At 38.9% G+C, this 16,347-nt stretch overlaps 1 protein-coding gene across 36 annotated transcripts in view; it reads right to left on the bottom strand.

Moving 5' to 3' along the window:
* NRXN1 (neurexin 1) overlaps positions 1-16,347 on the bottom strand; it is a 759,121-nt gene that overhangs the window by 86,543 nt on the left and 656,231 nt on the right. The gene's annotated exons all lie outside the window — the stretch shown is intronic.

Consider the following 16,347-nt stretch of genomic DNA (forward strand, 5'->3'; position numbering starts at 1 on the left):
ACTCATGTAATTTGGCAAGATACAAAGCCCTGCCTTAAGCAGATACAAAGACTCAGCACTGGCCGTTCAGCTGGCATGCCTGCTCACCAAAAGGAATAGCTGTGGCAGAACATTATTTGAGCTCCAGCATTGCTCACACACACTTGCAGCTTCAGCCTCCCACTGGCTCCAGCAGCAGAGGCAACTGGGCCCAAAGGGTGCCGCCACTTACCTGCACAGATACTTTGAATGAAGTAAAAGCAATTACTATTTTCCACATTTTGAAATTACATGGAGAGGATCCTCCATTCTCTTGCAAATTGAATTTTACAAGCCTTCAAAGCAATTCGGCTTAAGCTTGAAAAACAGACTCAGTGGCAGCTCTTTATCCAGTGGTACTGGGGGAGGCCAATGGCTGTTATCACTGATTTCAGCAGCTGATTGAAGCCAGCACAAATCCCCTATCACCATAGAAAATTTTGCATGAGAGAAGAAAAAAACAAACAACTGTGTTTGTTTGAAAATTAGGACTGGAGCTTAACCTTGGAATAGTTTCATATGTTCAGCTCTGAGATTTTTTAAAATTACAAAGCTGATGAATACAGCTCAGGGTTGTGTGTGTTGTAAATCTGTAACCATTTACTTACTTATTTTATACAGTGAACTTTGGCTGTGTCAAATATAGCTTTTAACTACAAAGGTGGCCTCAGAAGACCGGAGCTCTCCCATGCCCTGTCTCTGCTGGTTACTAATTTTGAACAAGTCACTTCAGCTTCTGTGTCTGCAAAATAAGCAGAGCAATCCCATCTCCTTTGCAAAAGCCACAGAGGCACACTAATTGGAAAGGATGTGTTAAAAGTCAAATACTAGTGTTATTGCCATTACTTTGTTAGGAACATGATCCTATTTTGAGCAAAAGAACATTTGAAAATTTGGAGGGAAGAATCTCTTGTTGCCACAAAAGCTCCTTTAATGTTCAGGGCATGGCTTCACAGTGGCATGTCCACCTTCTTTGACCCAGGAGTGCTGGCTGCCCTTCATCCACTCCTCCTGAGGGGTGCAGGGCTCCCACAAGCCCTGTTCAAGTCTCAGGTAACCCAAGGCATCCAAAATGGCACAAGATGCCTCAGTGTAGGACACTGTATTGAGTCCCACATGACTTCAGGCAATGTTCAAGCAATATCTGAAGTAAAAAACTGGTCAGAAAACTAAACGCACTACCTGAAATGAGGGCATAATATTCAGGGGAAAGAAAGTCAAATTCAGTACAAATTCTATTGCTCTTAATTTGTCTTGTATAAACAAACATTAACTTTGGACCTAAACCTTCGATCATTTCCATATTCCATAGCACCCAAAATCAGGGCCTACCTGAGTAGCTTGTGGTTTACAGGGCTGCCACTTTGCACTTTTGTTCATTTGAAATTCTCAGTTCAGTAGCACCTACTTTCTTTTTGCTTTCGTAGCTTTATTTATCTTGGTGGTTGTGGTAGTGTACATTAATTCCACATGTGTACCTTTTTAAAAAACTTTTCTTGTTCTTCCAGTCAAAATTCTGTCTCCCTAATCTTTGGTGCTGTCACCTCTATGTGCTTCAAACTCTTAATGTGACCTGTTGCAAATTTATTTATGAAGAAACAAAGTATTGAATATCTTTTCAAAACACAGGCTACCTTCGAGGTAGCACATAGAAACAGTTTTGTGATTTAGAGTCAACAGAGTTGTATCACTGTGACTGAGAATTTATCTTGATGTAGGAGGCATTCATTAAACATTGGTTTTTTAGCCAAAGTCAAGGATCTGTTACCCTTTAATTTCTGTCCATTTCTGCTGCCAAGATAATACACACTTCTGATCCAAGTCTCAGAGCATATTCCTTTGTAAGTAAAATAAATTTTTAAGAATTAGTTGCTTGGCTGCTTTCAATTGTACTTTTTGTCTTTCTTTGAGAAACACTTCCTTTCAAAGAAACAAAAATGTAGGAGCTCTGGCAATACTAAGAAACTTGCCAGCACAGCTTAGGGAATTTGTAACAGAAGTTCAGCCTCTCTAGCCCACAAGTTACAGTCTCCTCTTGGTCAAAAATCCACTGCTTCCAGCATTAAATGAGAACTCCTGTTAGCCTTGGCAGAAAGGATTGACATTAGTAGCTGGGTAAGCCACATTTATCCCAGCTCTTCTTCAAAGTCAGAGCCAGAAACTTGGAGAGAGTCATGGAAGTTTGTACTGGGGAAAGTTATAGGAAAATCTATATTATAACATAATTTGCCATATTATTTGCAGAGTTGAGGTCTACTTCTATTCATAGTTGGGTGTATTTGTGTTTTATGTGCTAATACCCTGTAACTTCTTTAGCTTCACCAGGACTATTATAGCTATGAGATTAATTTATCCTAACTTCTCAAAATGTCTTCATTGTCCAAACTTTATAAAGAAGGGCTTTGCAGCCCTTAAATACCTTCTATTCAAGATCCCACAGATCAGTTGCACAGTAAGACACAGGCTCTTGTGGCAAATGTGGCAGCAGAGAACACTGTAAAAAAATCTGTCAATTATTAATGTATTTTTAACCACCAGTAGTACAATACAGGAAGTAGTAAGAAAAGAGGAGAGCCAACAAAGTAATGAGCCATCCTCTCTGCAGATGACCACTAAGTGCTCTGTTGGCAATAATTGTTAAAGAGCTATTTAAAACTAGCAAATCAGATTGCACCTTGCATGCTTTAGCCCTTTTGGGTGAAGTAGAATCTAATTAACAGAGATCCAACCTGGACAGAAATAAAACAATTAATTAATTTCAATTTTTTTTACAAAAAAGTAGCTCAGATATCAGAATCACACCTCATGTCACATCTTAATTATAAAAATGAAAGAAAACAAAACTCCTTAATAGCAAATATCTTGGGAAGGGCATAGGAATATGGCAAGCAGAACCTAATACTTTCCTAGAATACCCTCCTAACCTTCAACAAGTCACAGCTCAGACTTACCAACTGACAAATGCAAGAACATCACAAACATAGAAGGATAATTTTACATAAGACAAATGGTATGCTTTGATGTTGAGAGGTCTATATTAACTGTTGATGACTAGAAATGTTATGAAAGTGATATGTAGGCAATGCATCATCTCCCCAGCTTACTGTTACCAGAAATCAGAGTATTTACCCCATGAGCTTCACTAGCATCCCTTGAACATGGCTACTGTCCTCACCACTCTCAGGATCCTGCAATTCAGAGGTGGTGAAGACTTGTTAGGTTAAGAGGCAAAACCACCATACACCTCTTGTGATGTTCAAGACCAAGTTTGAATCACCCCTTGCTGCTTCTTAAACATTGGTGAAATTTCCACCTACTAAGATGAACAATGTTATTCAGTATATAGCATTATCATTTTAATATCACATAATAGAAAGAATGTGAAATTGCCATATGGTGGAATTATCATGTCAGGTATCTGTTAACTTCCTCTGATGGAAAAACAAAGCACTTTAATGTATTCACAGGGTAAGCAAGCTGATAGCTATTTTTATGGTATGAAGATATTAAGTTTTGCCCCACGTTCCAGGATTTTCTTTACAGGCTCAGCTCTACAGTCTTACTTATGTAACACTGGAAAAATAGGTAATGGTCTCTGTTTCTCTGGGACTCAGCACCACAAAACTACTGCAAAAGTTTAAATGCTATGGTCAGTTAAGATTACAGAGAAGGCACTGCCACAACACATTTGTAAAGCTTTTCAGATAGCTGATTGAAAGCAATGGGCTGATCTCAGCTATTTATCCTTTTATGTCTATAGTTAGATGAATATACATGCAAAATATTTTTTTAACACTGAACTTATTTGAATTTTCATTTTGATTTTTTTTTTTTAATTTGCCTGAACTGAACGATAAAGAGCTAAGAAAAAACAAACAAACAAACAACCAGAAATAGATTTGAACAAAAGTTTTGTTTCCGTTGTTCTTGTCATGTTGCTGATAAAAATGGAAAAACTATTTTGGGTCATCCCAAATGATTCTTCCATTTATCGTTTCATTGAGGAAAACAATAATTACATCTTAAACCCTTCCCTCCTGCCACTTGTGCATATGGTTTTAACTGTGACAGTCATTTCATAAAGAAAAGGCTACAACTGCCTTTATATCTTCTTTAATTATAATATGGCTGCTTGGATTACTCTATACAAGACTGGTTCTTAGACTATTCCTGCACATGGTAATTCAGGTTACCAGCATCTTCCTCAGGGAGAGGAAATGCTAATGTCAGTTAAATTAGCAGGGAAATATTTTAAGTGGTTATGGTATCCTGGTTGCAATTGGACATCACTACAAAGATATAACTAAAAAATTATGTTTATACACACAAATATATTTGCAAATACTTGTAATTTTTAGAAGGCAAACACACATGTAGCTGCCACTAATATCCTCCAGTGCAGTATGATATCAAAGGTATTGGTTAATGCTTTGGTATGGATTAAATCAGTTAATTAGCTGGTCAATCACACCTAGAGAAAATGTATTCAGACTGTCATATTCCATTCCTCTGGGAGCCTGGAATTAAACTACTAAGTCTTCGTATTAAGGTAAGGAATTATCAGCTTTACTGAACACATTCAGTGTAGCTGGATGTCCCTAAAGTATTTGGTAAAACTTTCAGATACTTAATTTTAGTGAATTTGTGGCCTTGTATAACATGGAGGCTGGATCTGCAGTATTTTTCCCAAAATATGACCAAAATTACACAGAAGGAAGGGGAAATATTCTCTTAGGGCTTTATACTTATTAACACCAGCACATTTTTGAAAGTCACGGGAGAATCTGGATAGGAAAAAAAAAAAAAAAATTACCAACTCCTGGATCTATTAATCAGTGGAGTCACCTATGGCTACATAGACATCAGAATCTCACTCTTGCCGTTCCTAGCATCTACTCAGCACAGATACTAATGCTATGCTTTCAAAACCTGAAAGTAATATGAAAACGTAATTTAAGATATGTCTAAGGCCATTTATTCTGACCTCATCCTCTTTTTTAAAACAGCAAAATGTCAGAATAAATGTGTTATATGTATTTATAGTGTTATGCTGTGGGCTGAGCAAAACCTCATGTAAGCTGATGGGCATTTCAACAACCTTTTCAACCTCTTCAGTCTTCCTGCTTGACAGAATCCACCCACAAAATCTCAAACATTTAATATGTGGATAGATTAAAAGATGTAGCATAATAATATGGTACATTATACCTTCATATGTTTTGTTCCCCATGCAAGCCTTTTCTCTCCCTGGATCTGAGGCTGTGTCAGCACCATGCAAATTCTTCACATGGACTTCCACATAATTTCTGCTCTTTCCAGAACTACTTCTAATTTACCTGCTAAATGTTCTCCTAAATTCTGATACTTCCACTTCTTTGTTTCTAGATTCAGACATAACTCTTAATAAGCTATTTGAACACATCAAAGCCATTAACGGATTTCATCCTCACCCATCATCATGTCATCATGAATACAAATGTAGGTCTCTGATTTCTGTTTAATTGGTCAATGTATTTTCTCATTCTCTGGAGCAGATTTTAAGGAAATGATTCTTATTTCTCAGTCCATGGTTCTATGTACTTCTAAGAGACAGTGGTATGGGAGACAGTCCATGGGACAACTCCAGTTCTTCTCTTTCTCAATGCAGTTGTCCCTGCCCATCATTTATACTCCCTCTTAGGAGAAAATGTCTGTCTCACAGGTTCCTTCCTTAAATCACTTCAGAGACTTTACTGCTCACCTTTGCATAAAAAAAAAAATAATAAAAAAAATTAATCCAATCTTATAACTGTCTCTGGCTTTTATAAGTGTGTATATATGTATTAGAAATTACCTGTGTCTGAAGCAGGGACAATAAACAAAACCTGAGCACCAGTTATTCAGATCAAATGCTAAACATCAAACAAAATTAAATACTTAAAGACAATTTTGGCTGACAGATTAAGTAAGTCATAAAATCATGGAGGCAATTCTTTCCCTCTACTCAGTCTTCATTAGAGCCCACCTGGAGAACTGTGTCGAGTTCTGGAGCCCAAATACAGGAATGACATGGAGCTCCTGAAGTGAGTCCAGAGAAGGGCCAGGAAGATGATCAGAGGGCTGGAGCACCTCTCCTGTGAAGAAAGGCTAAGAGAATTGGGGTTGTTCAGCCTGGAGAACAGAAGACTCTGGGTAGACCTTACAGTGGCCTTCCAGTATATGAAGGGGGCCTACTGGAAAGCTGGGAAGAGACCTTTTGCTAGGGCTTTGTCCTGGTTTGAGCCAGGATGAAGCCAATTTTTCCTTTACTGATTTTTCTTCCTTCATTGAGCTTTTTATTAGCACCAGTGCGTTCCAGCTAAGACTGATAACAGTGCAATGTTTTTCTAGCTGTTGGGTCTTCAAGGTTACATCTTTACTCTGCCAGATCAGACAATATGATCTATGACCCCCCGCATAGGAGGCTGAATTAGACAGACACCAAATTGGTCAGAGATATTCCATTCCATGTATCTACCTAAGCTTAGAGGAAGGTCAGGGATCACAGAAGACAACTTTCTTCCTGCTTCTTCTTCCCTTCTCTTCCATCCATGGCCAGCATCCAGGCAGGACTCCAGCTCAAGCTCTCCTGACCCTCATAACTCTCCGCTTTCTCCAGCAGCAGTCTGGGATTTTTTGAGACTGTTTGCAGCCAAGGAGAGTGCTGGGGGAGTTGCTGGGGGTGGGGGGAGGCAAGAGGCTTTTGCACATACCTGAACACATCTGAATATAATTGTATATATTGTCTTTTACCATTAATGTTTAATTAAAGCTGTGTAGTTTAGTTTTCAATCCAGCCAAGTCTCTCTCCTTTTCTCTCTCTCCTTCCCTACCTGGGGGGAGAGGGAAGCGATTGAGAGCATTTTTGTCAGACCTGAGTCAAATGGTGACAGGCTTGTAGTGAGAGGATGAGGGGGAATGGCTTTAAACTGGAAGAGGGTAGGTTTGGGTTAGACATTAGGAAGAAATTATTCACTGTGAGGATGGTGAAACACTGGCCCAGGTTGCCCAGAGAAGCTATGGCTACTCTGTCCTGAAAGTGGTCAAGTTAGATGGGGCATGGAGCAACCTGGTCTAGTGGAGGTGTCCCTGCCCATGCAGGGGGGTTGGAACTAGGTGATCTTTAAGGTCCCTTCCAACCCAAACCATTCTATGATTCTATGTTTTATTCAAGACACAAGATGTTGGTACTACCCACAGGGGGAGGGGTAAAGGCAAATGTTATTTAAATAAATATTCTATACTAATTTATTAACGTATTCACAAGAGTTATTTCATTAAAGTCATCTGCAGTCTATGAAGCAGGCAAGCCTGTGAATGAAGCTTTGCTCTTAATAACAGTCAGCTTGTAGAAAGGCTTCACACATTACTGTCACCGTCATCTTTAGAGAAACTTCCAGTACATAATATGGCTGTATCACCTACATTTTGAAAAGTTCCGATACATGTTTGATGTTCAACCAAACACCAAACAACATAGTGTTGCAGATGGGCCCTTGCCAGCCATACCTAAAAGCACATTGAATGCTGCAACCTGTAGTAATTAACCTGAGCACCACTTACAGACATCTAGCATGGAAACTGTTGCAATCATCCTTGCAGCAGGAGCAGGACTGATGCTTTGCTGCAGTGCACTGGGGATAGGGGTCTGCCAGCATAGCAGCACATTTAGGCTGTGCTTTTTCAGAATTGGGTCCTTGCTCTGGGTTCCCACCACTGGGAGAGGACAGGCATCCCCAGACTCAATCGACCTTCCTTTCCTTCAGCTCTGAGGAATCATGCTCAAAAGCAGAGAAACAGAATATATTATTTCATGCTTTCTGAAAGGAAATTGTGTAAGCCAACTATGTAAAACACACAGCACTTCAGTCACAGAAATTAACCAAAGAAAATGGTGAACACAATCTTCAGGCTTACCACAGCTCCAGTGGGTGAAAAGTGGACTGAAAGGCTGTCACTTTCTTTTCACAGGAGAACAGCAGCTCTCAGACACAATGGAAGGATTTCTATCCCACAAGGCCCTTTACAATAAGCAGGGTCTTTAACACCCAGGCCTTCTCAGCCATCCAAAATGCAGAAAAGTGACTGTGTGGTGATGGGTCACCAACTCTGCAACAGCCTCTTGTTCCACCTGGGTAAAACAATCCCATTTCCATATAATCCTGATGTAATGATGTTTGTTTATCATGATGGGAGGCACTGAGGGGGAAATGGCAGAGAGACACAGGGTATGAGACAGAACCAAGCACCACTTTATACGAGAGGATCCTTCCGCAGAAAGCAATTGGAAAAAAGAGCCTATGAATTTTTCCAACAGCAAATCACTGGCTAAATTTGGGGATGACTTTGCTTAAACGCTATATCTCATACTGGGCAAAAGGTTATTTTAGAAATAGTACACTGCTCATGTGACATGAGCAACATTAAGAAAAAAGAAAAGCTGCATGCTACGAAAAAATGCTAGTATCAAGTCAATGTTTGCTCTACTTGAAAAGAAAAATCCACCATATTTAAAAATGCAAAAAGCCACAATTTGAGAGTGGGTAACATCAATTTGGGTTAAAAAAAAAGCCTATAATAAAGCAAACTTTTCAACAAATGAGCTTGGTCATTTGAACATGAAAGAACAAAATTGAAGCTGCAAGTGGCCTCAGATACTTTTTACCCAAATTGAACTTAAAAAGAAACTTTGATTTGCAACCAATTAATCAACAATTTAGGCAAGTGTCTTGAGGGTCTTTGGATGCTAACCATGTTGTAATTAATTTACAAACATTTTTTTTCCCTGTGCATACACACTGTAGGGGGTACTTTCAAAGCAGCTCAAGGTTTTAGACATATCTCACTGACTTAGTGGAAATTGCACAGTTTGGCTTCCTTTTTAGTGTCTGGAAACCTATCCCAGTCAGCTTTTGCATTGAACAACAATAAAAGGATGTCAGTGGAGGAGTACCAGTGTGAGAAACTTCCAGCTTTCCATTAATTCTTTAAAACTCCATTGCCAATTTAGAAAAACAATTCACAGAGTGAAATGCAGAGAGTACCCTCTCTGCTGCTACTTCTTAGGCAATACCTGTGGAAGGCTTGGCTTTGCAGCACAGCTCATGACCAAACCACATCAGGATCCAGGGTGGACAGTGCCTCTTGAAGCTAATTCACTGCAGAGCTAAAGACAAAACAGCCCATGCAAAAGTCTGGACTCTACAGTACAGTAGATGAGAAGTACCATTGCTGATCAGGTCCAGGCATTTTTATGTTCCTCAAGATTTGCCTTTGGTGGCCCAGCTTGCTGTGCTACAAACTGTCTGTATGAACCCTTCTTCTCTAGTGAATGCTACCAACAACTAACAGTGAGTCTTATTCTCTGAGACTGGCACAAAGCTCTGGTTTCAAAGGCAAAATTCTCTGTAGACTATAAAGCTAATGGCAATTGCTATTATTTAGGAGCTCAATGGCAAGGCTGCATGCACAAAAGCATGTATTTCTTAAGTAACTTGCTCATAAGGATACTATTATATAGTACCTATCTATAGAAATGTCTTGGATAAGATTTTCAAAAACATTTGAATAATAAAGAAACATCAATGAGTTTGAGGGAACTTTTGAAAATGTCATCCTAGCACACATTTACTTTTTTTTCTTTTTAATCTTTGCTTTTTTAAACAAAAAACAGGAAAACATGGCACTGCAGTATGCATCAGAAGACCAGGTAGGCACCAGAACCAGTGCAGTTTGGCTTCTCTGTGAGCTTAATGCCCTTGAAATCTTTCTGCCAGTGAAAGATCTGACAGAATTGGTTGAGGGATTCAATTTTTATTAAGAGGGATAGATAGACAACCATGTGATTACCTAAGTCATACCTGAGAACAACAAACCAGTCAGACGTGATTGGGTAGCAAATACTAAAACATAGCTTGAGAATTTTATTGTTACAGTATCCCATTTTATTTTTTTGGAGCTTCTAGTTGAGTGTCATTAACAAACAATTATGGTTTCAAATAAACAATTGAATAATCAAAAATAATTAGAAGAAACTAAAAAAGCACAGTCTGATAATTTAAACAAAAACAAGGTCAGACAAAAAACAAAACAAAACACACAGAAAAACCCCACAAAAAATAAAACCCAGACAAATAAGGGTGAGGGTTTCATGCACCTAGATAGTTTTCTGTCTACCTGCAATTCAAATGGGAGCATTTCCCTCTTACACAACTACCATATTTGCATAGAGATCCTAGTGCAAATGAGATTTGTCCTTAACACTTGAATTTCCCAGGTTCTGTTATCTAATGAGCATGTCTGGGTGCTGAGCACTGTGACTCCAGAAGCTACAGAATTCCTTTTACGTTAGTGAGCATCTGTTGAGTAAAATCCTTGTGATTTGCCAAACCCCTGGGGAAAAATCATAGAATCATCCTGGGTGGAAGGGATCTTGAAGATCATCGAGTCCAACCATAACCTAAATCCCCCTACCATAACCTAATTTACCTGTTCAGTGCTTAAATCATGTCCCTAAGCACTATATCTGCATTTCTTTCAAATGCTTCCAGGGATGGTGACTCCACCACCTCCCTGGACAGCCTGTTCCACTGTCCAATCACACTTTCGATAAAGAACTTCTTTCTAATATCCAGTCTAAACCTCCCCTGGTGCAGCTTCAGGCCATTTCCTCTCATCCTGTCATCATTCACTTGAGAGAAGAGGCCAACTCCCACCTCCCTACAACCTCCTTTCAGGCAGCTGTAGAGAGCAATGTGATCTCCCCTCAGCCTCCTCTTCTTCAAAATAAACAATCCCAGTTCCCTCAGCCTCTAGTCATAGAGCTTATTCTCCAGACCTTTCACCAGCTTGGTAGCTCTCCTCTGGACACACTCCAGCAACTCGACATACTTCTTGTAGTGAGGGGCCTACTGGGGCCAATGAACTGGTTGGTGTGAATGTCCAGAGGAAGAAGTGATGGTAGTGCAGAGGCACCGAAAAAACCCAGCCCCTGTGTATAGGAACAGGCATTGCAAAACCTAAAATTTTAAACCAAGATGCGTGGAAAATAATCTTCCTCCTGTTACCTACATTAATTCAATGATTAGTGTGTCTCCATAGAATATATTCACATTTACTATCCTGTGTAAAGGCCATGTTCTAAACTACCATTTTAAAAATTGAACTCTTTCCATAGAAAATACCCCTGTCTTTTTCAAATGCTTGTTTTTATTTGGCAGGTGAAGATGCTGAGCCCAGCCTTTCATTGTCCCTATTACAATGAACACCATTTAAATCCGCTGCTTCAATACACACAAAGAAACATATCCTTCACCTGATGTATGCCAGGCAAGGCAACTGACCAAATTTCATCTCATCAATTTAATATTAAGTCAATTTATTTCTGCTTGACCAAAAATCAGTGCCTATTGTTCCAAAACATGCAATCATCTCATGGTCTATTGCAATTGCTGGCTAAATGGCTCAGTGTTATTGATAAGAGTCCACTCTGATGAGAAAAAAAATGACCGCGAGAATCACTTATGAAAAATAAAAAAGCTATTTTGCACACAACTTTCAGAAGCAATGTCCAATGCATGAGAGCAGAGGCTGTTCTGTGGATGGGCTGTCATAATCAAATCCTTAGAAATGGATGAGAAACCAGCATATCATTCTTGATTTACTATCACTTCATTTACAATTGCCAGTTAATACAGATCCACAAAACTATGTCAAAGCGATGCTAAAGGCCTGATTGTGCTATCCTAATTCAGGAAAAACTCAAAAGTCTTTTGACATTTTCATACTTTTGAAGCCTATCTGCTTCTGCCAACCCCTGCAATTTTTATTGCAAGCATTGCAGTACTTTATGTTTTCCTTAATATTCCACCTTCTAGAATATGTGAATCTCTTTTATTTTCAGTTTTAAAAGAAGTGTATCAGCTTCATGATATAATAAAAAAAAAAAAAACAAATGTGCAATTGAGACTTTTTTCAAGTGTCAAAAATAAAAGAGAAAAAGAAGAACTTAACCACATCATTTTACTGAATAACTTAATAAGGATGATATTCTTAGACCAAATTAATGATTTCTGAGCCCTAGCACATACTTGCGGCTCACCAAAAGTTAGCACCACATAAATGCGCTTTTTTCACTTAACAGAAGTCTTGTTCTTGTACCATTTCAGGGTTTCCTTCTGTGCTCTTAACTGTATGCAAAATTTTGAATCTCCTCTCATCCAGTATAGGGGGAACTGCAATCAGCTCCCAAGGCAGTGGCCATACATTCTCCCACACGTCAATGGCAAAGTGAGGAGAAAAGCGGAGAAAACCTCTCATCAACCACCCAAGCACTGGTGATTTTGCACCAGCTGCCCAACTGGGACAAACTGGGCTGCCCAGTCTTTAAATTGCCTGCTCCAGAGTCTACCATAAGCTACATGGTGATTCTGCAGGTCAGGTGCTATCTAAAGAGCCCGGACCAAAAACCAAGCAGTGAACTATCCCTGCCACAACGGCTGCAAATCCCCATGTAGCTAGTTAACACTGAAATGGCACAGTGCTTTCTTTATTTTCCTCTTCCTCCCACCTTCCAATTTCCTTTTCTTTTTTTTCCCTCCTGACCTGATCCCTTTTGTTTATTTGGTAAGCTATTTGAGGCAGGGGCTGTCACTTCCTATGTGTTTATGCAGTGCCTTGCATGAAGGCTGACAGCTCTAGATGCCATTATAATCAAAGCAGGGGGTGAGATTTTTAAGGCACTAAGAAAAATGAGGCATTCACCTACTATTGACATTCAATAGGCTTTGAGTACCTTTCTCCCCTTTGAAAAATCTACATTTCCAAGTATAACAATTAAGATGTCGATCATCACCAAAACATCCATTGTTAAAATATGACACAGCCTTCAAGTAGTGAAAACCTTCATTTAGAGCAGAGTCACTATCAAAAAGCATATTTTTTCTTCAGAAGTAATAAGGCCTCATTTGTTTAAAATCATGCATAGCAGTATTCAAGATACTTTCTGGAAGTATCATGTCTATTTTGTATCATATATTGCATTAGCTAGGTATCTGCCGAGAAGCACACATTCCATCAATTTAAGCACTAACACTGCAGGTTTTTTAACGAACATTTCCTACAAATAGAGATTTAAATGATCTTCTTTAAGTATTGTAGTCTTTAATTGAATTCAATACCTCTGCTAATGGAGTAAACAATCTCTAACTGATTAGATCATTTGCCTCTATTTCAGACATGCATTGGTTTGCAATAATCTAAGTTTTTTTTCATTACAATTGCTGTTCAGCTGTTTATTTTCTTCAGTAACCTAATTAATGCTAGAAAGGTAACTTTTCTTCTTGTGCATTACAGTATGTCAATGTGGTTGACACTACTTGTAGAGGTTATATGTAAATAAAAATCAGAAAAAATGTAAAGGACAAAAATGGAAGGGAATGCAGAAATTAAAAGTAGGTTTTCCATGAGATAGCGCCTTCATCTCCCAGTGTCATCAAGACAGAAAATGTTTATTCAGCACCCTGCAGGACAGACCTGTGGGAGTCCTATGGGTCACTAGCACAGAAAATATTACGTGCAGGTAGAATAAGAGAATAGGTACTAATTAAGAGAAGAAATTATGTTCTCAATTTGATTTAATAGCTTCCTAGGTCTGTTTGTTGCATGAATAATAAAGCATCTTGCAGACGACTTTCAGTTTTGACTTTGGGATGTTATCAATCTGTTCAAATCAAATCACAGGCCTGATTGCAAACTGCGTTCCAGTGCAGTCTCTGACTAATTAAGTGTACAGTCATAAAGACAACACAGGTCCTACCAGGCAGAATGTTTAGACATAGCTGAAGTAAACTACTGCGTATTATTAACGGCAGGAAGGGCTCAGATGCCATGTGCTGTAATGGCATTAACACTGCACACTTTCCTCAGAAATGTTGATTTCAGGCTCTTAGATACAGAAATAATCCTACCAAGTGTTTTCAAATGGGCTGCATCAAGGATTTGTACCAGCTAGGTGAGAGAGGCTGATCTAGACCTTCACCCTCAGAGCATGCTTTGGACACACGCTGTGCCCCTCTGAATGCTCTTGGAGCTTACCCAAAGCTTGCAATGGTGGGACACCAAAGAGCAGGAGTTCATGGCATTGTAGTGTAGCCTGCTCAGCCAGGAGTGAATGAACAAATGACACAATTGCATTGAGATCACTCTGCTCCAGTGGCAGCGACGTGCTCTAGAAAACTGTGTAGACACTCTGATAAAGTCAGTAACGGACACACTTTATTTCAGGGGCCAGTCTAGAAAAGGAAGATCTTTGGAAGATCTTTTTGCCTAATCATCTGTTTTCCCTCTTAAGAAAAAAATATACCTCACCATAGTTGTTAGCTTAAGAAACTTCTTTCTTCCCCAAATATGCTAATGGAACACCTCAAAAAAAAAAAATAATAAAAAAAAAATCTCAATACGTAGACATCCAAACAAATCCTACTCAGTAAATCCTACCGAGGAATATTCCTGGAAACTAAGGACAGCTGGCAAAGTAACCATACCAATAAACTCTCATTGCCAACAGATCATGCAAGGTGCCAACTGGGAATTGTCTGCAATATTCTTCTTCCCAAATTGTGCCTCAGAGTTACCTGAGGGACTGGCAGAGGCCAAAAGCTTTCTCAGAACTGTTAGAACAGTTTAGCTTAGTTTAAAAATTTTAATTTAGTAGCATTTATTTAGCCCAAATTCTTCCACACTGTGAGGATATCCTGGACTTTTTAGATGCATCTTTGTGCAAATTTGAAGAAGTCTTACATATCATTGCTTCAAAATACCAAGGTCAGACTAGTTGGATAATGAAGTGGGAGATACTATTTAAAACAGAATTAATAACAAATAATTTGTTATTAATTGCCTATTTAATAAAAATGCTGTAGCTTGCTACAATAATAATTGAAAGACATGCAACCTGTTATCTACAATGGATGCCATTTTTTGGAGGCAGCTGGTTCCATGTATCTCTAGTTGGGTTTTAGTTGCTCCTTCCCCCCCCTTTTTTATTCCTCTTTGGATTTTCATGCACTTTAAAGAAACAAGGAAAATTCACCAAAAAAAAATTAAATGTTCTGCTCCTGTTCTTCTGTTTCTGAAATAATAGTTTTTACTTTTACATTACTGTAGTTTTCAGTCCATAGTGTAAAATGTACCAAAATATTACAGACAGAAAAGCTGAAGTGTCAAGTTTTATGCCCTGATCAAAGTTAAATTGAGGGTTGAGGTTTTACCTAAACAGCATGTTCTCCTTCATTCTTGAGAAAATTAACCTCATTCATCATGTTGTGCTCCTGTTCCTGCCTATGGCTTGTGACACTTTCTTTGCCCCTTGTTCTACTTCTGGATCTCAGAGCATAGCTGTCATAGCTTGATGGTACAGTGGGTACACATGCAAGCATGAGAACCATGTGAACATAGGAAAAACTTTTAGCAGTCTACCATTTTTTTCCTGTTTGTTTTGTTGGGCCTATTTTATGCAGAATAAATATAAAAGAATCTTCTCAGCCATACAAATGTCCTGGTAAGTTTTAGGTTTTTAAAGCACAAAGTCTGAATGCTGTTACTCAGGGTATCCATAAGATGAAGGTACTTAATTCACTCACCTGTTTTCACCCCTCCTTCTCCCAATAATTAAATTCCCCCACATATTATACAGGGATCCTGACAAAACCTGCAAGCTACTGAATATATCAATAGATTCATTAGGTGCAAATAACATCAACAATCAGTAAAAAACAGCCTCTGACTTGGAGCCTGAGTCACCCAAGGTGCAGGGTGCTTGTAGTTCCCTCTGCTGCCATTGCCTCTTAGGAGGAATTCCACCCAAGATTATCATCAGTTATGGGACTAGAGAAACTGCTAATGCCTTCTTTTCCAGCTTCTTCCAACTTTTTGTCTTCACACCTCCTTCCTGTTACCTCTTCAAACTGGATCTCTTTTGTCTATCTCTGGGATAAAGTCACCACTCAAAGTCATCGCCAATTCCAGACATCCTGCATTCCTACACTGAAAATAATTGATACAAGTCATCAAATGAAGAAGGCGTATTTTAAAATATGCACCACTATGCAGATGGGTGACAAGGCAAAAAAACTCAGCACAAGAAAAAACTGAAGTGGTAAGTTTGCCTAATTTAGAAGAACTGCAAATCCTTACTTTCCCTCTAAATGCTGATCAACACTCCATCAGTGAACATGGAGTACAGAACTTTTGTCTGTGATTCATGCATTTCTCAACAGGAACAATTTCATCTGCAGACTGCTATATAGGAAG

Source organism: Apus apus, chromosome 3, assembly GCF_020740795.1.
Source record: "Apus apus isolate bApuApu2 chromosome 3, bApuApu2.pri.cur, whole genome shotgun sequence".
NCBI lineage: Eukaryota > Metazoa > Chordata > Aves > Apodiformes > Apodidae > Apus > Apus apus.